Here is a 26932-nt window from a genome sequence, read left to right as displayed (position 1 = left end):
AATGAACTCAAAAAACACTAGTGGGCTTATCTGGAGGGCTCATTTGCACAGAAAGTTACTTTTTAAAACTTGCGCTCCTTTTAGCCAAAGTGTGTCTCTGACTCTAGTTCAGAAAGAAGGGTGGGGAGTGAAGGAAGGAATATAGCAGAGAAAGAGGGAAAAAAAAAAAAAAAAAAGAGTAAAACCAAAGCTGAAAAGTCAAATCGAAATCCAAAATGCAGGTTGAAAGGTTAATGAATGCAAATAGCTCAACTGGGGTGCTGCATATTGAAAACTAGCAATCATGTTGAACAAGGGAATAATCAAGAAAGGATGAAAGAGGAGCATACTGGGCCATGGTAAAGGCACAATTAAACTGGCTTGATGTAAGTCCAATGCTTTCTCATGGAGACACATCCAGTGCAAATGTGATCCAAATTCGGAAAATACAATTTGCCGCCTTTTTCTTTTTCTAAGGAAAATATTTCTGCTGTTCTCATTTTTGTATAAACAGTTGTTTGCACAAATATTGCTAGTTTTATACAGCCAGTTTTAATTAATTATCTTCCCTCCTAGTACTCCCAAAGCTGAAGGTGAAAACGGCAATCCCCTACAAAGTACTGTTCCTAATTACCGCAGCTCAAGGGCTAAGGGTGTGAATGGACACAAGGCAAAACAGCAGTGTTCATGGACTTTTCAGGAATGGACACCAACAAAAGTGAGAGCCTATAAACCAACCTTATAAATGGGTACAGGAAAAAACAGCGAGAAGTTTGTTGTATTTGAACAGCAGGTCTGCGTGCAAATGTTCTGCGTTGCAGAGTGAGAACTTTGCAGCAGGAAAAGGTTTAAATTTATGCTAAACTTGGCAGCCAGGTATGTTGTGCCTGAATGTAAATATCTGGCAGTGGCTTTCTGTGATGCACATGGGCAGCATTCAGCTTCTAAGTGAAGTTTCATTTGTGCTGACCTATAATGCCATAAAGAGAACGGGTTGACAGAGGCATGTAAGGAAGTTGTAGCCTTCCCCATTGACATCACCTGGAGCACAGGCTCTGCACCCTGTTATGGACAGGACACACTGCTGCGGAGCTAAAGCGCTCCTCCTTCCCAGCTCCTGGTTAAAATGCTTTGGATGCTTCCAGTCTGAGAAATCACCTCTGTACTTCCCTTGGACATTGCAGTATGACATTTAAGGAATGTGAAACTAACTTTTTAAAAAAAATTCATTTTAGCACTCATGGTTAAAGCACTTACGCATAGGTCAAGATAAGGTAAACAGTATTACTCCATCACTGAATGATTCTACTAAATAAGGATAGTTTTCTCAGTAACGGTTATATGGCTTCCCAAAAATCTTTCTTTTCACTGCTTCTTTTATTCTGTTTTTGTTTACCAGTATATAAAAAACCCCACCAAAATAAAAACAGCCCCCCCAAAAAACAAAACAAAACAAAACAAAAAACAAACCACATTTCTGATATAACTGGAGAATCCTGATTCTAAATATGATCAGGAATTTGATTGTTTGCCCCATACAGTCTGGTCACTTCTTAACTGTGAACTGTCATGGGAGAAACAGCTTTTAACAGTTTTCTAACTGAATGAAGCTTCTCAGGTAAGTACTTTTAATCTGATAAAACCTGGACACCAGTAAAATTGTTTGGCCTAAAGGAGATGAGATGGTATGTGGTTTGGTACAAGACACAACTGGGGACATCACTAAAGCCTCTGGGAGACAGAGACTGCCAGGGCTCACGTCTTGTAAGAGGTCTGGGCCTTATCAGACTATGTGCTGTGGACCTGCCATATTCAAGAAAATGAGACTTTGGTTTGTATTTGTTTCTTAAAGTGTTTCTAGGAAAATCTGTCCCTTAAAAGAAGCTACCTAGTAAAGAAGAAAAGAGTATCTAACCAAAAAAACTCAGTGTGAAATTATTTATTTCAGGCAATAGCAAATCCCAGAAAAAAAATGCATTTTTCTCCTTCAGAGCTCAATACTAGTGTGGGGTTTTTTTAAATCTACCCCATCGTGGCACAAGTTCAACGCCCAGTTCTGACCTTGGGTACTGGCTTAGATCTCACTGATGCAAGATTTCCAGTTCAGGAGGATACCATATAGAGATACCAGAAAATGAAAACAGAATAAATATATAACGTATCTTTTTTTTTTTTTTGTACTTAAAAAAAAGGAGGAAAGAGAGGTGTCTGATGACTCTGTATGAGTTAAAAAACCTGCCAGTAAAAGGAAAGAGAAAGATCATCCTCAGAGTTCAGGGTGTGCTTTGTAGCTAAGCTTTTGCCCTGGGATTTTCTTTCTAAGAGAAAGGCAAATAAAACAAAGAAAAACAAGCTCCAGTCTGAGGCCAGTAAACAGACCCATAAATGTGCACATTGCTTCCAAAGCAAGATGGTTGAGGCAAAAAATATTGCAATCATTGAAAACAGATTAGAGGCTGCCCTAGGGGAAGTGAAGCACGAGGGCTGGACAAACCTTGATGGGCTGAGGGACCTTCACTCATTCCCAGAACGACTATACAGTTTCCTTCTAATAAGCCATTAAGTTACACTGCTGAAATTATGTGGTTTTGAGGTCTGAAAGGGGCTATTACTCTTTCTCAGTAAACCCAGTAGTAAGTAGATAGACTCAATGACACCTGCCTCAACAGTGTTACTTAACACATTACACAGAGCACCTTTAAACAGTTTACTTTTTAAAATGGGGAGAAGATGATAGAATTGCAGTCCACATAAGCAAAAAAACAAGCATGATGTGCAAAGTCCCCAAGAGTAAACAGCAAAACAAGCATTTTTTAGTTCATTCTTTGTTGTATAACTCCCACACCAGTAAAACAACCCTGAAAATGAATCAGCAGTATTACCTCCCAGCATCAATCTACTCCTTTAGCAAAGGAGTGCTGCAGGGAGGAGGTTCTCCTTTCTCCTGTATAGTTAGGAAGTGCATGTGTTTTCCTTTCTTTTATACAGAATGTACTGCTCTCTGTCCTTACCAGAAGGAGAAAAAAAAAAAAGAAAAAACAAAACAAAACAAAACAAAAAACCCCAAACCAAACAAACCAATCAACAACAACAAACCAACACCAACCCCAACAGACCCAATGAAGTCAGAATTTAATTCTCTAATAATAAATGAGTATCAGAGACTATTAAGAGAAAAGATGGGGGCCGGGGCTGGGGTGGGGGTGTGGGGGAGCTAAACTAACAATTCCATAGAGCCTTTTTTATGCAAGTTCTGGAAAGAAGCTTTATTAAATGATTCATTCTTACTTTCAACACAGCACTTACCTTAGCAGAATCTGGTCGGCAGCTGTCTGCAGCCTGCTTCTAAAAACACAGCCGCACGCCAAACCAGAAGCGCAGAAAGAAGAGACGAATAGACCCAGGGACTCAGTTCTGCCTTCGCACTTTGAGGTGTTTGACTTTGTTCATAATGGGCTTTCAGCAGCAGATGCAGTTAGTGCAAACACTCTAGTGGCTTTAAGTGCAAGAGCAGGACATTGTCAGCTCTGGTCGCAGCACTGGTGGCAGCAATACAAACTGTGTGAGTGGGAACAGCAAGTGGGGAGCTGTGCATGGCTGACAATTCACCTGGACCTGCTACTTTTTTGTCCATATCGTATCTCCAGGATTGTCGTAAGTCTATTTACTGCTGCAATTACCATCCTGCTTTGCTACTCTAGGTCTGCTAATTTTTCTCACACCCTAATTCCCTAGAGGAAATGCTAGTTTATTCTGCTAATCTTCAAAGGTCTCTAGTTACTTCTGCCCTACCTGTCCTTCTATCAGTTTGCAGCTAGGTTGGCTCCTTCCTTTGGTCCTTAGGTGGTTCTGTTGTTGATTTAAATCCTCCTCCCTGCCCCAAGTTCCTTTCTGCCATCTTTCTTGTGTGAGATAAAAATAATTCTGAAAGTTTTAAGCCTGTCTGCACCTCAGCATTGCCTCAAAAGCCACTTTGGCTTAAAGCAGCAGCTGCCATGAGAAACCAGCTGGTGCATTGCCACCAAACCTGTTGACTAGGAATTAAGAGCACGGACAATTTGTGTTAATGTGTCGCGTTAATCTTGTTACCCAGACCTTTCCACTACTGCTTGTTATTACCTTCTCTCCTGTTATAATTTCTCTGAAAACTGAGGCAAATTCTCAGTGTCTGGAATTAAAGTCCACTGTGCAGTGGAATGAGACTTGGCCAACAGACGGCACGGCATGCAAAGAAGGGAAGGGATCTTTATGTTTAGGGCTGTTAGTGGAAAGTTGTGGACTCTAGCATTGAAAAACTTAACCATTTTTAGCTGTCACATCCTAGCACTCTCCAGGTGATGGGATGGTAGCCTTTGTCCTACCAGGTATCACGGAATTTTGAAGACGGATATACTAACATATTAGTATGTTTGTAGCCTAGCCATGTGGAGGTGGTGTTTGTTGTTTGCCTCACAGCTTGATCCTCCACAGCCTCTCTGCTCTAGAGGTTGCCTGAAAACAAAAGGCAGCTTATTCAATTTTTCCATATAAGAAGCTCTTCTTTGAAGAGATGCAAAGAGGTTTTCACAGCTGTTCAAAAAGCAATTCCAGGACACTTAATATCCCTTCCTTCTAAATTATCTCTGGGTTGCAGAAGGGCTAGAGTATTTGTACAAGATTATGGTGTGTTGCATCTGCCTGGGAAATATGATTTTGTAGGTTCCTTGTGAGCTGTACTTTGAAATACCAAAGACTTCACACTTGCTTCTCTTATTGTTCTTACATCCTCATCTTGCTATTTCATGATCTTCCCCCTAGCTACCACACACACACCGCCCACTGTTCTCAAACTGGTCTTTATTCATAGAGGCAGAGAATGAGCTGCATGAGATCACTCCTGTGATGCTTTGGTGCTGTGTCAGTGTCAGGCTGAGGGGATGAAGAGCTCGGTGGATGGTCTGCAATAATCCTCTCCTGCAGGCCTCAACCTCATGTACCAGATGCATGTGGGCTGTGGACCTGCAGGGCACAGATCAAGCCCTGCATGCCAGTCTGAGGCAGGGGAATTTGTGACAGTGAGTGTTCCTGAAGTGCAGCCAGCGAGAGCAACCACCCCCTTTCTCAAAGGCATGAATGGCCACACTGAGAGTTTCTCCTCACCACTGCTGCCTAGCTGCTCACCCTGGCTATAAGCAGGGCCTATCAGAAACGATCACATTATGTACCAGGTGGAGGCACCTGACATGGTGCCCCTCACACTGTCCCCTGCTCTCCTCTGCCTCTTCTGTTAAGCTCATCTCAAGCAGTTGGGAAGTTTGATAGTCAGGAGGAACCAGGAGACCTGAGGTGAAGAAGAGCTGTGCAAATGTCAGCTCCCTGGAGCTGAGGAAAGCTGAGGCTTTGAGGAAACTGTGAGGTTTGTGCTTTCATAAGGGTGAGGTCATGAGATGTCCTCACAAAGACCACCAAGGGAAGAGCTGGGGTAGGTAATGGGTGATCTTAAGAAGTTTTGTACTGTGGTGCTGTTTGATGGAGGAATAATTCTCAACTTTGTTGACAAACACACAGATCCTTCTCATTACCAACGCCCTGCAGATTGCCCACCCAAGCTGGTGTGCACGGTTATGTCTATTGAGGCAAACGTTTCTTTGGGCAGTAGTCAGATGGGAAGGGGAGAATCCACATTTCTGCCAGTCAATAACACAGTCCCAATATAAAGATATCCCCAGCTCTGTGCAACAGCCTGAACTTCTTGTAGTCTGCTTCTTATTCCCTGCTTTTTTGGAGATTTTCAATGCCATCTTTATAGATCTCCATTTTCCATATATAAAGCAGCAATAATTATTTATTCTTTCCTTCCTTCTTTACAAAGATCAACCTGTTAAAGTTTTAGTTGCTGGGGTGCAGTACTACAGTCATAAATACCAGAAACCAGGTAGACACAGATCAATCATATGTGTTTGGGTTAATAGGAATTTTACTTTGCCTTTCAGCTATTGATGATACCATTGACTACAGGTGCATTAGTAACCCTTTGAAAATCTCACTGGTCTCCATGATACCATATTTTATCCCATTCTTTTGCCACCATCTCAGAAGCTGAGTAGTGGCTAAAGAAAGGAAGACAAAAAAGAGCTGGGTTTCATTGGGAATCCAAGTTTAGAGCCTCTGAGAAGCTTTAGAGACAGCATAGCATCTACCCTTGCTAGAAAGATCCCTTTTTCCTGCCCAGAACTAACCTTCCCCTCTATAAAATGTCAGCATCTCCCTCAGCAGCAGCCATCCAGTCTACTTTTTCAGGCTCTAGAACAGGCACCAGGCAGCAACAAGTTGGCTATCTTTCCTGCCAATACTAATGTTTCAAATATTTGTGCTGTTCTTCATGTAGGTTTAATTTCACTCATTGTGGTAACGTTGTTGCTAATGAAATAACAAGCTGCATGACTCAGAAACCTCCTCTGCAAGGACCTTGAAAAACTGTAAAAATATGCAATTTCTGCATGTGTGAGAGAGTTTTCTTTTCTAACAAAAGGTGTAAAGTGCAGCATCTTGTTAATGCAAGTAACTTGACTCATGAGAGCCATCTCACTAATGTGAAGGGGACAGCTCAGGGAAGTACACTTGTTCCTATTTTACTTGTTCTGTTTCACACGGTTCAGGAGTTGTTATTGTCTAGCTCTTCAGAATTACATGCTTTAAACTGAAGATCTAGCAGAGCTCTTAGCTGTGCAATTCCCTGTTCAATCTACATTTGGTATAATTTTACTGGGGACTTGCTAGAAGTCTAGCTTGCAGAAGATTCAAAGACAACTCATAAGCTACTGCGCACCAAACCCATGGGCAAAGGTGTAAAGGTGTGCTGTGACCCTCCTTCCCTTCTTTGCCCTCCACGCCTACCTCTTATTATAAAACTTTAGTTTGAGTTCAGTTTGTGACAGCTGATAAATTTCACTCTGGATATTCAGTGATTGTTGCCAAGAGACAACTGTCATGTGATAATTCCAACATCTGCAGAACTGGCCCATTAGATATTTCATTGATAAATAATGCTGCTGGCTATCAAGGTCCAGATAGCCTTTAAATGAAGAGTGTCCGCAACAGAATGACTGGAATCTGAAAACTGAAAGACATGTTCATTTGTTTTGAGAAGTGTTTGAAAATACAATTCAGCATGTGCTAAATTAATGATCACAGGCATGGATCAGATGGTTGGTACAGGAAAAAGAATCCACGCGCCATGTGCCTGTTTCTGCTGTGATGTGTTGGTAATTAGTTTAAATATATCTGTTACATCTGTTGATTTGCGGTTCTACTTTTGAGCAAGAGTCCAATCTGCATCATTATTTAAAAAATAATTTAGCTCCATACTGCAGCAAGATTTATTATAATAGTGTAAATAAACCAAAGTTAAGATTTCCCAAGTCCCAAGACTGTAACGACATAAATGAATAGGGATGGATAACTCCTTTTAACACACACATGAAATATTATTTAAACTGGCAACCTGCTGAGTTTCTTCATTATATCATAAGCAACCTTTAAGATTACGTAACAGCTGTAAATATAGCACTGAAGCAATTCATAGCTAAGAGAAGATTGACAGAATTGAATTAAGTCTTTCTTAATTATTCAGCTATCAAACTCAGAGAGGCTTTTTTGATCCAACAGCAGCAGACTTCTGCCCTCCAGTGTAATTCTCACTTGTGCTGAGTACCTAGTAAAACTGAAGTATGGTTTGAAAAAAGGTAAATGTATCTCCTTGTCCATGATAAACATAATTTATTACTCTTTGCCATATCTGATTGCCTTTTTTTTTTTTTTTTTTTTTTTCATAAACAGTGAGCTAAGCACTGTGTTGGAGCCCAGCTGTCCATAGAGACCTTAGATCTGCAGCATCATCCCTATAGCACCTGGTATTTAATCACACACAGGTGCTTTCCTGAGCTGGGAATAGCTTAGTATGTCCATACCCAAATGAGCTTCACCTTTTTGGCCAGATCAGCTCTGAAGATGTTCTAGTAGAACTGTGTTTCTGCAGCGCTAAACAGGCTCACAGGCTCAGGCTAATGTCAGACTGGTTTTAGTTAAATCCTTCTGGCCCTAATGCAGGATAGGGTTTTTCCGCCCTCTTTCTTCTCTGTGCTTCTCACATACTATTAGAGCCACATCAAAACCAAAAAGCTTGGTAAGGAGTCTAACCAGGACCATACCAAGCCATGGTTCTGTGACCTGACTGTCAGGGATTTGCAGGTTGAGGTATGAAGTGTTGGATTTGATGTTTAAACCCCCAATGTATTGAAACCCACTATCTAAGAGGAGTGTCTTCCCCTGCATGCCCTCCTGCCAGGGTGAAATCCTCAGGGATGCAGATATGAGCTCCTGTGGAAAGAGTCAAAGAGGACACTGCCCTCCCTCGGGGACTGGCTGGTGTCAAAATCCATTCTCCAGGTGTGTCTCCAATAGTCCAAATATTTTGCCTTATAACAGCAAATTATGCCTCTCCTTTTTCCTCAGATAGTCAAAATTTGTGGAGTATTCATTAGCAGGATCATTTAAGTGGAATGACACTGGAGCACAAGCTTAACACCTTAAATGGAACTGGATGATACATTTTATGCCTGACATTATGTTAGTGAGCTGTAGGATATATTTTAAAAGTATAGCAAAATTCTGGCTTTCAGAATTCTGGTAGTTCAGGATTTAATCTGTAAAATCAAAATAGATTCAAAACGCTTCATTTTCAAAACTGAAGAACTATATTGATTCATACAGTAGTAAAGTCAAGATTTTTCCATATTCAAAAACATATTCAGAACACAGGGCAGTAGTGAGACAGATATGTTTAAGAATAATCTTTCGGTTGTTATATCCCTGAGGACTGCTGCAGAATTGGTCTCATGCAAATGAGTGGAAATGGCATCTTTCCTGAAATAGATTGTCATAAAAAAAATACTTGTTTTGAAAAATCCATTTTCTTGGAGGGGGATGGCTAGAAGTGGAGCAAAACCAGTTTCACCTTAAACCTTTGTAAACAGCTATACTCTAAGAAAAAAGTCTAAATATTAAACCAAATCTACAGAGTGTGTGAGCATGGGTGAGTAATTATTTTGGTTTTTTACCTCCACAATAATAGACTAGACATTTCAGTAAGCATGCTCAAAAGTTTTACTTCTAAAACTATTGACAGTTTTATATGTGTTTGATACTAGAGGGATTCATATTTCTATTAATGTTTCAGGAGCCAAAACTACTTATTTTCCCAGTATTTATTGGATAAGCTTGTCTTGTCTGGCTTAAATAAAATATTTTCCTCCAATGTTTAAGAATGTAGATGAGGGGCAGGACCGTTTTTTTTTGTGTGTGTGTGTGTGGATAGAAAGAAACTTTCATCTGACTTTTATAAATCTAGGACAAAAATAGCAAGCAATCCAACTCGCCACAATCTCAACTGCATACTATTTAGATTATCAGATTGACAGAAGAATAAACGACATTCTGGCTGATGGATTTCTCTCTCCTATAGATTTGAGTAATTTAGAAAAATTCTCAGGGTGCAGTTCTTTTGTATGGAATTCATGTAATTTTCAAAATGTCATGGTGTGGGGGTACCCTCTTTGGTGGGGAGATGTATCACTACCTCGTTAGTTAGGAATGGGTCTAGAATATTTTGACCCTTGGCAAAACTGCGTTGTCATTTCTTGGTGTATCAAAGATAGATCTAACTGCATTATTCTCTCAGTTAAGGCATCACAGCTTCCCACTGCTTCACGGAAGCAGAAACAATCTACCTAAAATATTCTCCTCTGCCAAAGTTTTAATTTTGTTTCAATGTAAATAATGCATGTGCGCAGGCACTAGTGCTGCTGTCATTAACTGGGAAAAAAGCTGGAGCTTTCAGCTCTGGAAGTACAAGCCCAGACCATTTGAGCAAAACCAGCAATTCTGTCACGTACTCTTAAATAACAGGCTGCTGTAGTCACTGTTACTCACCATAGAGAGGGCAAATCTGCATGCATTAAACACTGTTTATAATATTGATCATGGAGGTGCTAGCAGACAATGTAGAGCCCTCATTTGATCAGTTTTAAAGGGTAACAATCAAGCATGGCATGAAGACAGGTTGCATGTAGCTTTGCTTGCAAGCACATCTACCTCACTGTTGATTTCTCTGGCTGTGCTAGAGTTATTAACTATCATAGCTGTGCTATTCAAAACCAAACAGGCTAGAAGTAGCAACTGCAAATGAAATAATTAAAGTCATCTCTGTTTTGCTGAATGTTAAGAGGCTAATTGTTCTACATACACTTACCGAAAGCCTGAGTCTTTTTTGTGTGTGAAGTAGTGAAAGCTTAATTAAATGCTGCAATGTGCTTCAAATGATCCAGACACTACGTGCTGTGGTGGGAAAAGCAAAAAAAAAGTTTTTTTCTCAAGTCTCAAAGTGATGAAATCTCAATTTCAAGGGATGGCTGTCTTGAAATGCCTGAGAAATTACCCAGTCCATTGATATTCTGTCAGAGCCTTCCACTGCTGAAGATACAGAGGTAAAACAAATAAATCCCTTCGCTAAGGAGCAAGCCGACGTCAATACTGTACACAATGTTTGCAAGGTCAACTCCATGCTCTTTACAGGCAGGTCTGTTTATAACTGCTGTGTTCAAAACCAAAGCCTGCTGTCGATAAAGCCCATGTGCTGACAGCAGTTACTATCACACCAAAACCAAAATAACAAATTGCAGGAAGCATTCCTCAAAGGAAGACCTGTATTCTTCAGGGTTAACTTCAGAGAAGAGGAAAGTGACGTCAGCATGGAGGCAAACATTAAAACACATGCTGGAGAAGCTTTGAAGATCACTTGGGCTCTGGGAGGGGAAGAGTCCAGAAGTCACACTGCTTTTTCCATCGCTCTTCTCTTTCCAAACAATCCCTGTTGCTCTACTTGTCATTCATGTTTTCTGTACCTTTCATTGTATTCTTCCATGACTAAATTGGAAGAATCCCTTACCAAAACTTTTTAGGATCTCTCTACCTGGTTCTTCCCTTTCCAAGCTACATGAAGGGGGCAAAATTGATTTGCTGCCCAAGGATCAGTGGATCCCCCTGTCATGTTCTGGATAACTATATCTTACCCACAGAGACACATTCACTCTGTGAATATACAGATTAAACCACAGGTTTAACTGATCAAACACTCACTACCTTCCCTGTCACTCTGCTGGAGGCTGAATGATGTTCCCACCCTCAGAGGTGTCTGTTCCAAGGGAAGGGGACACAGCAACAAGGTTTAGGGTCCCCAGTGACTCAAGAAGGCAGCCGATCCTTATGCTAGGACACCAATATGCAGGTTATGCAAATAAACCTTAAGCCCTAAACCCTCCTGAGCACATTTTCAAATCAAGGAGAGAATAAATGATTCAGGCAGAGAGCAGATGTTTAGGCTGTGGCTGCTTAGTTTGAAAGAACGATGTTTTCCTTCGTTGATGTCGATAAGGTTGAATTATTTTGTTCTTTTATTTGAGAGAAAATAAAAGCTGTTTTGAAATGCTACCCCTGACTTGTGGTGGCACCCACCGGTCTGCTGAGGAGTAGTCACGGCCAGTCAACTGCAACACATGAACTGCGTAGGGCAAAATGGGCAAAACTATCAACCTCTGCAGTATGGAAGATTCAGTGAATACCTTGCCAGTCTTCTAGTCTCATTAAATTAAACTAAATTAAATCAAATCACCTCTGAGGTCTAGATGATAGAAATGTGCACAACAGAGATCTGTCTATGCTTTAAATTCTGCTTGAAGTGCGGATAAGAGGAGTGTGTCTTTGCAGCTCAGTTTCATTGATGTGTGAGCTAGTATTCATGTCAGGTTTTCTTTTAAGGATACTTGAATGACTCTATTTTTAGATTTTACTGTGATCTTACTTCATCAGATATTGCATGCATAATGCATCATCAGCAACAAAAATTTTAATCATAGCATAAATCAGCCAAAAGATGCTACCAGAAATCAAAGTCCAAATTGCTTTGCTTGGAGACTTGAGTAAATGGATTCTGCTTTTTAATTCTGAAATTCAGAGGCTTTATGGGGGATGCTCCCCAGATGTGTAGCTGATTGGGAAATGTGTATTGCAAGGCTCCTCAGGTGCAAGTCCCAAAACGTGAAACATCGTATTTCAATCTGAAAGCAGCTTTTACCTTTACAGTTTTTGCTTAAAAGAAATTGAGACCAAAATATGGGTCTCTCATTTAAATAATTCAGGTAAAAGTACAGGTCCTGATTGATGGCTGAAAATCACTTACTGATCATTCACAAATTCCAAACCAAGGAAGAAAATCCTGCAAAGTAATTTCAGTGCAGTCCCCCATGACCCAGCAAGTAAATCCTTCGCAGGCACAGGAGGCTCAAATACTTCCAGTTTCATTTCCAGCAGCAAAGAGTAATTACCTGGGGCTGTGTCCTGTTATTAATGTGTTAAGGAAATGGAATTAAAATCAGACACCTTATGGAACAGCAAAGAGCACTGAAAGGGAATTAACAGATCTGTCTTTCAGCTGGGAAGGCTTTTTATTCATTGCTGGTTTCGTTATAGGCAATCCATTTAATCTAGCTTGACACCTTTAAAAAGTAGGTCAAGTATGTTATTTGTGGGGGGGCAGATTTTGGGGGGAGGGTGTATTCCTTTTCTTTGCAGGTTATATGGATGTGACAGCACCAGCCATTTCAGCTAGACAAGGCTTGACTGCTTGGGCAAGCAGATGTCTGCTGCTTGCTTCACCCTCTCTGGGCAGCAGAGGCAGGACCAGCTCATGTCACACTCCATACAGAGACACTCTGGGCTTGAAAGAAAGCACTCAGGGGTTAGGGGAGCTCCTGCTGCCTAAAGAGCCACTCTGGGTTGGATGGACGAACCAGATCTAGACAGCAGGTCAAGGTCAGCAGCTGGACCTCTCCATCTTAAGGAGACAAATCTCGAGTGAAAGTTTCATTTAATCTGAGGGCCATAACTATGACAGCAGAAATATTTTTTCCTGATCTCAGTGACTCTTTTTCACGTGGTGTTTTATCCTTTACAGGGAAAAGCGTTCTCCTCCACAACCTCTGCAATCTGGAAGAGCCTTTTGTATTCCTCTGGTTCATAGTACCATCACATTTTATCTTCAAGTTATCTCTCTCCTTTGATTAGGCCTTTTATTTCTCTTTCCCTGGGTTATTCATCTCTGTTTCCTTGAGCTGCTGAATATTCATTATTAGTCCCTACAGTCAAATAAAGATCTCCAGAGCATGATAAAAATCTCCTTGGGTGTGTTTTGGTTAGATTAGCGCCAAAGACCTAAACGGAACTGGGAGATGCAATACCTCCCATTTGTTCATAAAAAAAAAAAAAAAAAACCACCACAAACTAGAGAGGGAACATTTATCCTTTCATAAGGGAAAGGAGGGAAAGAAAGAATTGGAGAGTGAGAGGGAAGGAGGGAGGAGGAAGAAAACAGCCATGGAGCTAGCAAGAAGGGGAGAGCAGACTACTTCAAATCCAGCCATCATGATGTGACACCACTGTGTTTGCTGAGGGTATTGTGTCACTACTTGGTAGTGATGTCACAACACACAAATTTTCAAAGCAGCAAGAGTAAAAAATTCAGTAAAAAATTCAAATTAGTCAGTCAGTCAAGCATACCTGCCAGAAACAAGCAGAGGAGTAATAGTGCTTCAGACAGCCCAGCCATTAATGTGAGAGGAGATTATATGTGCCTGAGCAAAGCATCAATGTGTTATTTCCCTAAAGGCATGATTTAGTTCCTTGGGGATCCCAGCCCCACCAGGGCATGAACCTGTAGCAAGCGAGGGAAGGCTGTGTGCAGCCTGCTACCCTGCCTGCTTTGAGCCCTGTACCAGGAGGCTGGTTTCTCCAGGCTGGGTACAGAGGCAGCAGGGAGAGCAGCATTCCCAGATGGCAGTTCAGAGCATCTGGAAGTCCCACCCTCACCATTAACTGCTTGATTCATCCTTGATAAATTCCCCATCTGATATTGTAGCTTATTAGCTTAATAAATATGTCAGGAAAACATGTCAATTTGGAAAACCAAACCCATCCCTTTTTTTTCTTAATAAAACAATCTGCATGATAGAGGGATTTGAACAGTTTTGCATTTGTCAGGTAAATGCTCTGTTTGGCTGCAGTAATTGCTCCTAATATTCTCATATAGTAGGATTTCAGTTTGACCTTTGCATACTTTCCACTCAGTGAAATACCACTCCATCACTGTTGCTGGGACGTGAACCTAGGAACCACGATCCTAGATATACATTACATCCAGAGATATAATGAGTACTTAAAAGCATGAACAGGGGAGAATGAAAGTCTGCAGCCTTTCTAGGAAGGTAGAAGGGTATATTCCTGACTGGGATACAGCTGGACCAAAGATCCCACAAGTGCTGGGTTAAACCAAACTTGATCTTTCTCTCCACTCTCTATTACTAGTGCTTACATCATTGCAACCTTCTGATGTCATTGCTCAGGCCCTTCCCTCAGTACAGGCCATTTATCCCAGCACGGATCTGTGCAGTCAGCCAGTGTGTTACATATGCTACAGTTATGTTAAATTCACCATGAGGGTTTGCAAACAGTTTCTTACATTTGTATACACAAAGTCCCATGGTGAACCTCTGCACTTACAAATGTAGACATGCATCATTTGCATACTGAGAGGCAACGATGGGTTGTATCCCCATGATCATCCGTCTCTGTACATACCCAAAGTGATTCCCTTCACTTCAAAGCTGCCTGTAATGCTTTAAAAAAAAAAAAAAATGAGGCTCAGGACACATTGTCAGTCTAAAAAAACCAACAGTGTGTTATAAAAGTCATATTAATTGCAAAGCAGTGCCTTATGGATGATGATCTGTCTGTATGACATTTCATTTGCTGCCTTAGGGAGTTTGCAGAAACAATATATTTTAATGAGTCACTGTAATGACTTAAAATCAAGCAGAAAAAGATACTTTCTGTAAAAGGCTACTTTTAATTGGGAACATGAGATATTCAGGAAATAACAAATATCTGTTGCTCATGTAATGATTTTTTACAAACCTAATGTAAAACTTTTCCTCGATAACTGCTGTGTTAAAGGAAAATATAAACCTTGGCCCAAGTTAATAACTCTTATCCTTATATTTCAAATTACAAAGGGAATAATTTTTACTCAGATTCTTTACCATGTATGCTTAGAATCTTTCTTTCAAAACAAACAAAATTTAAATTACTAAATGTCCAGAACAAGTCTCCCTAAAAACTGACAGTGCCCATGGGCTGGTACTGCTTGGCTTAAGCATCTTTCCTTCATTTCACCATTGGTTATACTGTGTCTGGTGTCAATATGGAGCTCATGACAGAATGAATGTAAATAATTTAATGAAGTTATTATAATTATTTTTTTTTTGCCTGTGTGGTATTATTTCTTCAAGGTAAGCATACGTACTGCTGAGCTTTCAAAAGACTGTAAAAAGAAGTCAAGTGGGCAGGAAAAGATGTGCAAAAAAAGAGCAACATAATGGACCATAAGAAGGACTGAGAAAGAAATGAAAGGGTATAACCATCTGCCTTACCAGGAGATAACTCAGTAATCAATTATTAGGACCAGAGGACATGCTTTTTACATCAGGGACCTTCTCCAGGCTCAGGTAACAGAGAGAATAAGCAGGAAGAGGCTTTCCCAAAGAAAAAGATGCGAAAATGCCATGCTATGAGGCACCATTTTGGATGTGACTGTGTGTCTCCAAATCTTCTGTAGCAAGCCTAATGAAAGAAGCCTCTTAAAGGAAATAGAAGTTAAATGCATGAACCTGCATGATACAAAAATCCATTATGACTATCCTACTACTTGTTTATAGACTTTCATCTGTAATTTTGCTGGCCAAAACTGGAGGTGCCCAGAGCTAGACATCTAGCCAGTCTGTAAGGAAACAAACCAACAGAATTTCACAAAACGGATGCTTTTTTCTCTTTCTGTACTGGACAAGGCATCACTATTTGGTGAAATTAAAACCAACTTGGAAAAAATCCTTTTTTTTTTTTTTTCAATTTTCATTATGAACATTTTTAACAGATCAATTAAGACAACATACACCACAGAAAGAAGCAAGGAAAGCACTTGAGTTAATTGTGTACAAAGTGGCGGGGAAGGAGAACAGGAGTCAGGATTCCTTCCTAAAATTATCAGGAAATCATTTTGCACTCTGAAGCACTTACCAGTGTTTCTCAATTGATTTCAATGAACTTTTTTTAATGAAAAACTGAATCAGTTTGGTCTTTATTTCCAAATAATCCATGTTAAATTTAAACTAGTAAAGCAAAAGATAATGGAGTCAAAAGAAAAAACTGAGATGTGCCAGGAGAATGAAACATTACATGAAGTATCTCTTTGATTCTTTTTAAGACATAATTAAACCCAAGACATTTTTTGAATCTATGCATTAATAGTCACAAGAAAGAGACCACTATACAAAGTATTGGAAGTGTTACAGAAGCAAATAATAAAAGGACAAAATACACTAGTCCTGAAACTTATGAAGTGGAATTGCTCACAGCCATCAAATCTCTGAATGAGTTCTAATTAACTTCATTTTTCAGCCTCATGATGATAAATAAAGGATATTTTGAACTATTTTACATAACCAGTTATAAAGGAATGTATTGTGGAAATGTAATGTATGGGAAGTGCTTAAGTATTGCTATAAATAAAAACCAAGAAGGAACCAGGAAAGGCACAGCTCCCCCCAAACACTTTGGTCAGGGAAGGATGGTTCTGTCAATTTGTCTGACCTTGCTGCACACAGATGGACCTGGTGAATATCTTTTTATTCATGGCAAATATCCAAATACGCAGCACTCAGTTGCTGGTGTTTCAGAAGGTGGCACTGTGAGGCTGAATCAGATCTTCCCTGGGGGGCTGAGGAAAACAGAGTAGTCTGCAACTCTAACAAGATTTACAGATCTTCTGAACCATAAAATATATGCATCATGTCTGCCATGAAGAAGGTCAAGAAGGTATGGAAAATTCTACAGAAGGCATAGAAACTCAAGCTTTAGTGACTTCTCATCATTAAAAGCCATGTAATCACTAATCTATTAGCTGTGTCTAGAAGTGCAAGTCCCAACATTCCAAGCATGCTCCAGTTTAGATAATTAAAGACTGCACAGCTACAACCCCTCTCCTGGTTAAGTGGACATCATCTGTGCGCCACCCTTTTCTTGGCCTCCTTTAGTACACTTGCTTTCCAGGTTTCCTTTTCTGTTTGCATCTCTTTGTTTTGAATTTCTTTCCCCATACATGTGTTAGCTTGAGTCTTTTTCCATGCTGAGTTTCATTTTGTTATTTTCAGCTCAGCTCTGAATGAGTTAGATGATGCTCATGCTGTAGAGCATTGCCAATCTTGTCATACCATCTGTTTCAAAAATTAGAAAAGAAGTTGAATCCCTTAATGGGATGAAATAACTGTACTTTGCTCTGGGAGTTTTCTTCATGGGTTATGTTTTTTACTCACTTGTTGATCGTTCCATCCTTTATGGCCCAGTAATTTAAATACCATTATGTTCTCTGCCATTATGGCTCCCTGAAATCCTTAATTTTGCCTGACTGCTGACACTCTATACAATTCAATTTATTTTGCACTTCCAAACACAAAAGCCTTTACAGATTTTGTAAAAACTCAAGCACTAATGAAGAACAGCATGCTTTATAAGATGATGAGTAGATGGCTCTTCTACTGATATTTAAAGCCATAAAGATTTTCATGTTATTGCCTAAAACAATAAAAGGAAATAATCTTAGCACTCCTCTTTAAAAATGCTTGTGATTTTTACTTAAACTGAAATTTATTCAGGTTCCCTTGTGCATCCAGTTGTTCCTGCCTTCAGTAAATTAGATTTGGAGGATTTCTGACAATTCAGTGATCATGTGCACATCTACTCCCACAGCAAACAAATGGAAAGCAAGCTGAAAAAGCTCCAAGAGAGAACGAGGGGCACAGGAGCATAATTAAAATGTGACTATGGGAACAGGTAAGAATTGTTTCTCCTGTGTGTACGTCTGAGCATGAACTTGTTGCGTATCAGTTACACTCCATCCTCTTGCTCATCCCAGCAAACTGTCAGTAAAGGTGAGCTCACAGGTCTGCCGCAACCAGACACGATCAGGAATTTTTTTTTATTTTTTTTTGCTAAGGCAGTAAGCATGTATAATACAATTAAAAAATATATTTTCTAGTTATACAGTCCTATGTATGTATGGGAGTGGAGGTTTTTTGGAAAAAATCATTCATTCATTTCAACATTTTATAATGACTGATTTGGACCTGTTTTCTCTAGGGGATGGTATTTCCCTCACCTGAGGGAGAGCAAGAGACAGAGCAGAGCTGATAGAACCCTTCATGGCACGGGCCTTCCAGCGAAAGGGACACCAGGAAATTTTCAAGTCCATAAATAAACAGAAAAACCCACTATTTTTTTTTAATCTGAGACTGAGGAAGAGTACAGCAGTGGCAAGGGGATTCAAGAGGAGCTGAAGACTTCAACAGTTGTAGGAAGTTCATGTAGCAGCTGTTGCCAGATTTCTTTGTTTCAAGCCCAGCTGCAAGCTGCTATTTATGCGCAGTATCACAGCTCTTGTAGTCCTCACTCTCTCCTAACTAGGTTTATCTTTAGGACTTCAAGCTTTGTTCCTTCAATCGACTTTTTTCTTCTGCTGGACTTGCTGGCGCTGTTCTGGGAAAATGGAAGATGGCTGTCGTTTCAGTGTAGAAACATGTAGTAGAACAGAAAGGGAAAATAGGTAGATGCGAGTGAGTAGTAGGAGTCTGTGTGTTCTCTTGAGCACGTACACTGTCTGCAGTTATCTGCCCCACAAAACACTCACAGTGGGCACTGCCTTAGCCCGCTGCCTGTGGACAGCCATGAATTTCGCTATTCCCTGGAGTTTGGCACAGAAGAAAAGTCATTCTTCCATTCTCCCTCTTTGCTTCATGCAAACAAAACAAAGATTACAGCTGAAGTCACAGGCATAGATCCACTTTAAAAGAGTCAAGCGAACTTACAGAAGTAAAACTAGCAAGCTCTTATGGCATCATCTTCCTTTGGAAATCACTGTTCTTGTATTTGTTTCAAATGATAAGATGGGGGAAAAAAAGGATTAGAAAATAATTGTGACTATTAGAAAGGATTAGACAGCTGCTTTAATTCAAGAAACAGTTTTTCAGATTGGATCATATTTAATAAATGTTCATTCTTCCTTCAGCTGATCTCATCTCCTAAGCCCTTAAGTCTTCTCTTCTTTCATAGGAAAACTTCTTGTTTCTGTGGGAGTTTTGATTGCATAAGGACCGCACATGTTCACAGGATTCGAGTTACTTTTAATTTTTTATATTCCTCTTTGATATTAATTATTTATATGCACTGTTTAGAAACTTTCAAGTCTGGTGTTACTAATTTAATGCCTCTTTTCTTCCCCGGATCCTTTTGATAGTGCAGTGTTATGCAGCTCCATTCAATGAATAATGAAGCTACATTTTTTCATTCTAATTAGCCATCACATTTTTTAATAGCCTACAAAATAAAAATGACAAAGTGATTTATTTTTCTGAGACAATGACCAAAAGTTTGGTACATATAGTCTACACTGTTTATCTTTAAAGCATAAATCAGCCTGTGGCATTTTATTATGTTATCTGTACAAGGCTGTATTGTGATGGATAACAGAAAGAATTTTGAATTCCTGCAGTGTCACATGTTTTGGTAACAGAATAAAATTATGATGATACCATAGATTTCATGCTAACTACAAGCATGTATTTATGTTTTCCCCACGGCAGGCTCTGTACTGACAGAAAATATTTTTATCCTGTTCTTTAAATGAAAATCAGCATAGAATTCAGAACTCTTTAAGAAATCTGTTGCTGCTAGGATTTTCTCAGAAAAATAATGTTATTATGAGGATCTAGTCAGCCAGCAGGTTGATTACTTTAAGCATCAGGTCCTCAAAGTTCTGAGCTCATGTTTCTTTGTGAAAGAGACAAGACATGCATGAATTACTTTTCTTCTGAATCTGCGTATTTTGGATTATTTATAGATACTGCCTCATCATTAGGCTTTTTTTTAAAATTTGGTCCAAGATGGCTAACTTATTTGCAAGTGTGCCAGAGCAGTAAACTGCCTGGAAATACCTATTTATGCCAGTCAGTCTGCAATGATACCTGTTAACCTTTGCTGCTAAAAGAGAACTAGTTCTTGACAAAATTATGCAAATACAGACAATAGCTACAAGAGATTCTCACCTAGTATCCACAAAATTTTAAAATTTTCTTGGTTATTTATATTTGTAGATGCCTGAATTACCATGGATCCATGTTGGATTTTTTTTTTACTCTTTAGATGCTAACAGATTTTAATGTTCCCTAACAAAGGCTCCTATTTATTGAGGTTTTAGTCCTCTAATGTCTGTTGAGGAAATGTCCAGCCCAAAAGAAGAATCCATTTTCATACCAAAATAATAACATTCAAGGGGGGAAAAAACATATAAAAATAATGTGGGGTAACATCCTCAGGATGTCTGAATTATGTAAAAATACAGTTCCATACAAGGCTGGCACCCATGTAACTTTTTTGGTGGTAGCAGTTCAAATTTAAGAGATTCCTATTCCTGCTAAACCTACCTCCTTGTTAAAGCACATAAACGTGGGTTCTGACCTCCCAATAGAGGAGCTGACCCAGTTGCCCAATCCAATGTTTCATTGAAGATGCTGTACTGGTTTGGGCCGATAGAAAAGTTACCGTCCATATGGTGCTGTTTTGAATTTGTGACCGAAACAGTGTTGATAACAGAGGGTTGTTTTGGTAATTGCTGAGCAGTGCTTATGCAGCATCAAGACTTTTTCTGCTTCTCACACCACTGGGGGTTGGCGAGAACTTGGGAGGGGACACAACTGGGACAGCTGACCCCAACTGACCCAAGGGGCATCCCACATCATATGACATCATGATCAGCATATAAAGCTGGGGAGAGGGAGAAGGAAGGGGGAGGGGGGGATGTTTGAAGTGATGGCACTTGCCCTCCCAAGTCATGGTTACACAGCTCATGAGGCTTCTCACTTCACTCTTCTTACTTTCTTCCCCATCGCACTGGTGAGAGAAGGTGAAACACGTGTGGGACTGAGTGGATAGGTGTAACCTCAGGGTTGCAAATGGCAACTCTTTACAGGCCTTGTGCAGACAGATTGACCCTGCAGCCACCAGAGATGGGAGAATATTTACACTTTCACAGAATTGTTATCGCAAAATACTATGTTACTTGTCTCAAATTCTCACTACATTCATCAGGGGGGCAGGGAGCCGGGAGGAGAGGAACTCCAGAACGATCACGTTGCAGAAAGCAATCCCATCGAGAGGTGGTGCTGTATGTTCATTTTAGAGTTAAGTTTTACCTGATGCTCGCTGCTGGTTAGGAAGGAGGGGTGGGAAGCAAGTGCTATCCTTCTATAACACGGCTGTTAACAATCAAACCATTGACTTCTTTACAATATATTTTGCCCTACTGCTGCCCACAGAATTTATATCCACTCTCACAGAGAGATTTGTGCAGTATAAAGTGTGAATCACCTAATTTCCACTTGTACTTCACATCAGCTGTGGTTATAAATTCAAGGTGACCTCTGAACCCTTATTTTCCACTGAAGTATTCTACAGCTTTAATAGCAGAGGGTTTTGTGATGCAAAAATTGAACCTCTGTAACTAAAATGATATTTCATAAGCATCTTGGCTCAGTTAATCATTACAAGTAGCTGTTCTACAAAACTTACAGATAGAAGGTTGCTTTTCAGGGACTTAAGTCACTGTATTGGACATGAAACTGGAAGTTATTCTTAAAACACAGTGGTTATGACATTTGGCCAACAAAATACAAAACCTTGTTTGAACCAACATCTTGAGCATGATACTGAGCAGTCGATTTGCTTGTCTTGTTTTGCTGAAGCCACGCTTGTACAACTGACAAAAGCTTTAACTAGTCTGGAAAGATCAAGAACTAGGAGCTACAGGCTGGTCAGCCTCACCTCAATCCCTCAGACAGTGATGGAGCCAATAATCCAAACCACCCCTACACGTATGAAGGATGAGGTGACTGGGAATAGTCAGCATAGGTTCATGAAAAGGAAATCCTGACCAACCTGATAGCTTCCTAAAACAGAATGACTAGCTTGGTGGACAAGGTGAAAGCAGTGACTGTTTTTTATCATGACTCAGCAATGCTTTTGACATCATCTCTGTATCGACAAACTGATGAAATATTGACTAGATAATGAACAGCCATGTGGAAGGAAAACTGGCTGAACTGCTGGGCTCAAATCTTTGTCAGCAGCAGCATGAAGTCCAGCTGGAGGCAAGTTGCCAAGGGTGTATCCTAAGGGCCAACACTGTTTAACAACTTCATTGATGACCTGGATGATGGGACAGACAGCACCCTCAGCAAGTACACAGATGATATGAAACTGAAGGAGTGGCTGATACATTAGATATGTGTGCTGCTATTCAGAGGGTTTTCGTTAGGCTGCAAAAACGGGCTGACAGGAATCTCAAGAAGAAAATAAAATGGAAAGTCCTATGCCTGGGAAGAAATAACCCCATACACCAGTACAGGCTGGGGGGCAACAAGCTGCAAAACAGCTTGGCAGGAAAGGCCCTGGAGATCCTGGTGAACACCAAGTTGACCATGACCCAGAATGAGCCCTCATGGCAAAGAAAGCCAACAGCCTCCTCCGCTGCTTTACAAAAAGGGTTTCTGTGGTTGATTGAGGGAGGTAATCCTCACACTCTACTTGCCCCCCATGAGACACATCTGAAGACACAGGTCCAGCTCTCATCTCTCCAGTCAAGAGGGACACTGCGAAAGGTCACAAAGCTGATTAAGGGACTGGAGCATGTCATATGAGGAGAGGTTGAGAGGGCTGGGACTATTCATTCTGGAGCAGAAAAGGCCCAGGGGCACATTATCAATGTGTATAAATACTTGACAGATGGAGGAAGGGCAGAGGCAGATTCTGCTCAGTGCTGTCCAGCAACAATATGAGAAGCAATGGACACAAACTGAAATTACAGGAATTTTTATATTTAAACGTAAGAAAACCTTTTCACTGTGAGGATGGTCAAACTGTGGAATAGGTTTCACAGAGAGATTGTGGAGTCTCTATCTGTGGAAATACTCAAAACCTGAATGGACACAGTCCTGAGCAATGTGCTTGAGCTGACCCTGCTTTGAGGAAGAAGGTTGGATTAGACGATCTCGAGATGTCCCCTCCAACCTCAACAATTCTGTGATTTTGTGATCATTTTCTATCAGTGTATATATATTTTTTTTCATTTCTCTGCATGTCTGTACCAGTTAGGATCTATCCCAGTAACCCACTCTCTATGGACTCTCCTTTACTACAAAATACTGCAGATCATGATGATGTCAGCTACAAAACAACAGTTTCTGGTGTGTAACATCAAAGTTATTTCACCTTTTTCTCAACAATAAGATATGAATTTCCCAGAAAAAAATTATATGAGTACTTAAGATAAATACACTCCCATTGAAACTGTTTTACTAGTTGTTTGGGTTTTTTTATGAAAGACTCACCACTGGAACTCACATTTGTTTCTCTTCTTCTTTTCAGAGGTTATTATAGTCAGAAACAGCATATGTAATATTTGCTTTCCTGTTTCACATCAGATGTTTCAGCCTTCCTGGCTGATGCTCTTGACATCTAGACATGACAGATTACTGAGCAATGTATTTTCTTTTTTAGCTATTACCACCTGTGGTGGTCTGACCTTGACTTGCTGTCAGACCCTCACCCAGCTGCACTGTTACTGCCCCTTCTCAGCAAGACAGGGGGAGAAAGTAGGATGGAAAAGCTCATGGGTCAAGATGAAGACAGAAAGATCATTCAACAGGTACCACACTGCAGGCAAAGCAGGCTCTAACGGAGGAAAATTAATGTATTGCCAATTGTTCAGGTAGTGACAAAGACAAACATTAAAACACTTTCCTAGCACCCTCCCTAAATTCCTGTTCCCAGCTGCCCCCTCAGCTCCCGGCCCCTCTCCCCCCGCGGGCCGGGCTGTGCCGGTGTGGGCCGTGTGCCAGCCCGTGTGAGCCCCTCAGCCCCGCTCCCGCCTCCTGCCCCGTCTCCCTGCGCCAGCGCGGGCCCTGCCCCGGGCTGCAGCCCTTCAGGGACCCCCTGCTCCCGCCGGGGCTCGCCAGGGCCGCAGCTCCTGCAGGAAAGAGCCCCCAGCTGCGGCCTGGGGCCCTCCCCGGGCTGCGGGCTGGGGCTCTGCCCCGGCGGGGGCTCGCCAGGGCTGCAGGGGAGCCCTGCTCCGGGCCTGCGGCACCTCCTGCCCTCCTCCTGCTGCGGCCTGGGGCTGCCTCTGCTGCTGCTCCCCCCTCGGCTGCCTCCTCCTCTGCCTGGGCCGCCTCTGGCCCTTGCCCAAACCTGTTTCCCCCTCCCCGGCGCCCCCGGCTCCGCTGAGGGGCTCAGCTGAGCCCTGCGGGGGGCTGCTGGGGCCGGCCCCCTCCCCCTTTCCCCCCCCGAGGCTGCCCCCCAGCCCCACTGCCTGGGCACAGGCACCCAATGTAGTACCACATGTACTTCCCCCCTTTTCTCTGCACAAATGCAAATATAGTCTAAATCATTGAGATCGTTCAACATTTAGGTCAGAGCCCAAGAGTTTAAAAAACCTGAATTTCCACTGACTGCCCCTGGCAGGAGGATTTACAATGCATGGCGCTTGCAAAAAGGAAAATAAGAAACAAGATGCTTTCTTCATTCCATTTCTTCATCAGATACTGAGAAATAAGTTAAACTTGCCAACAGCATATGAAGTTAAGTGGAATGGACTGCAAATCATCTACAGAAAGAAGCTGACTTAACATCTAGCTAATTCGGTTTCATAGGAATTATTTTCAGTTGAGATTAGTCTCCAAAGAACGTGCATGCAACATTTTTCTTTTGTACCTACTCTAAGATCAGCGTCCACTCAGGACACGTATTGATGTGATTATGATTTCATTAGTATACTATTTCAAAAAGTACTTTAATTGGTTTATTAAAGTATTCCACTGGGGGCAAAGCGAAGCCGCATGCATTGCAGGGTGTAATTTGTGCTCCAAAATGTATTACCTGCTGTTTGTAATTTGCTTAGTTTCACGATACATGCCGTTTCTGGAAAAGTGGGTTGTTTTGCTTTATTAAGCCTGTTTGAGCTGCCACAATTAATATGTGAATTCTTCTAGGTATCAAGATAAATGTTCAGGGCCAAATTCTAGGAAGCAAAATTCCTATTCCTTGGGTTGTGTGGTGGGCTGACCTTGGGTGGCTGCCAGCTGCTCCCCCAGCTGCTCCCTCACTCCCCTGGCCTCTGGAGGGGAACTGAATTCAGTCTGCAAAAGGAACACAGCCATTCAGAAAATCAGAATTCATCTGCAGAAAAGGAGCAGTGGACCTCCAGGAACTAAAACTTTATGTGAAATATGAAACTAGGAATAATGCAATGCGAAATTACACTGTAGTGAAAAGCAGGCTGTGCACCAAGTGCTGTGGTTTTAGACACTGTAGACTCATGGTATTTTATTTGTGTGGCAAAGCCCTGACTACTGGATTATAGAAATAAATTTTCACATAAGAAGCTAAGGCTCTGGTTGCCATGAATAAAAAGCTTGAAATAAGACACAAGGGTAACCGTAAGTCTCAAGCATCTGAAGGAAAAAAGAAAAATCTAATTCTTGTTATTAAATCTATTATCTTCTTATTCTTGCTTTAACCTTATAATAGTTAAGCCAGTCTCATGGTTTGGGGGAAGCAGGAAGAGAAGCAGAGTGGATTAATAAATTTTTAGTGCTTGGATGGCTGATACTATGAGTGATATAACAGCCCAAGATAGGAGATGGGAGGATGGACAGTTTGCAACATTATGAGACCATCTTGCTCCAGTACAAGTGCTTTGTATCACTGGAAGTAAATATTCTTTGTAGAGGATGTAACAATTATTGATCGCACTTCGAATATGGGGATCAGGAGAACAGATAATGTGTCTTGCCCCTAAGCACATAGCAGGGTAAGGGCAGAGTCCAAGCCCTGAGTCTCTGTTCACAGAGAATGCATTCCTTTATGACAAGAGTAGTTTATACAAATTGTATTTTTCAGCCAGCCAACAAGTTTGACAGGAAAGGTAAATTTGCAACAAAATGTTCTGATGTAAGCTTTATTTCCTGCAGATACATTTCTTAATCAGAACTGGAGAATGTGTAAAAATGTTGATGCAGTCTGGCTGTGTAAGATACAACATAAAGTAATGAAGGAGCTAGGCATCAGTGTCTCAGCATATCCCTAGAGATCCTGAAATTAATAGCTATATTTATAACTGAATTACATTCTGAATCTTAACAATGGCAAGGGACATTGTGTATGAACTGAACCATACTGTTATTCTGGTGAGATACTGTCTTGCTAAAGGAAGAACAGAAATGGGTCAGCCCTAGCAAAGGCAGAATCTATGTCAGGGAGAGGGCTAGTGTTACCCCTTACTAATTTTTGAAATTTCAAGTTTTCTTCCTTGTGGGCAAAACATAAGGGATTCATTCTGTGAAACAAACCTTCGAAGACCAGGCATCCTTCCTTGCTTTTTGTCTCGCAGTAATAAATGTGCCTTACAGCTTGCAGGCACAGCCTCTTGTCTGTCCCCGCCTGCACTTCCCTTACTCCCATCAAATGGCAGTCCCTGAAGGGTCGAAGAAGTACGGCGGAGAATGGTACTGCAGACTCCCTGGTGCCTGAAACCTGCTGATGGAGATAAAGAGACTTTTGCAGGATCAGTAGAAGTGGGTGATAAAAGAATGGTACCAATGTTCCCTTCACCCTTTATGTTCCTCTCACCCCAGCTTCATCTTACTTG

The 26932-nt window shown here is 41.0% G+C and overlaps 1 long non-coding RNA gene across 1 annotated transcript; it reads left to right on the top strand.

Moving 5' to 3' along the window:
• Positions 1-3305: 3305 nt before the first annotated feature.
• LOC119144088 lies at positions 3306-23927 on the top strand. Its single transcript, XR_005102959.1, has 3 exons — positions 3306-3633; positions 17929-18012; positions 23788-23927. It is a non-coding gene; the product is annotated as an uncharacterized LOC119144088 (long non-coding RNA).
• Positions 23928-26932: the final 3005 nt, after the last annotated feature.

This window comes from Falco rusticolus, chromosome 3, assembly GCF_015220075.1.
Source record: "Falco rusticolus isolate bFalRus1 chromosome 3, bFalRus1.pri, whole genome shotgun sequence".
NCBI lineage: Eukaryota > Metazoa > Chordata > Aves > Falconiformes > Falconidae > Falco > Falco rusticolus.
The sequence above is the reverse complement of the archived record's forward strand: the minus strand, read 5'-3'. Positions and strand labels throughout refer to the sequence as shown.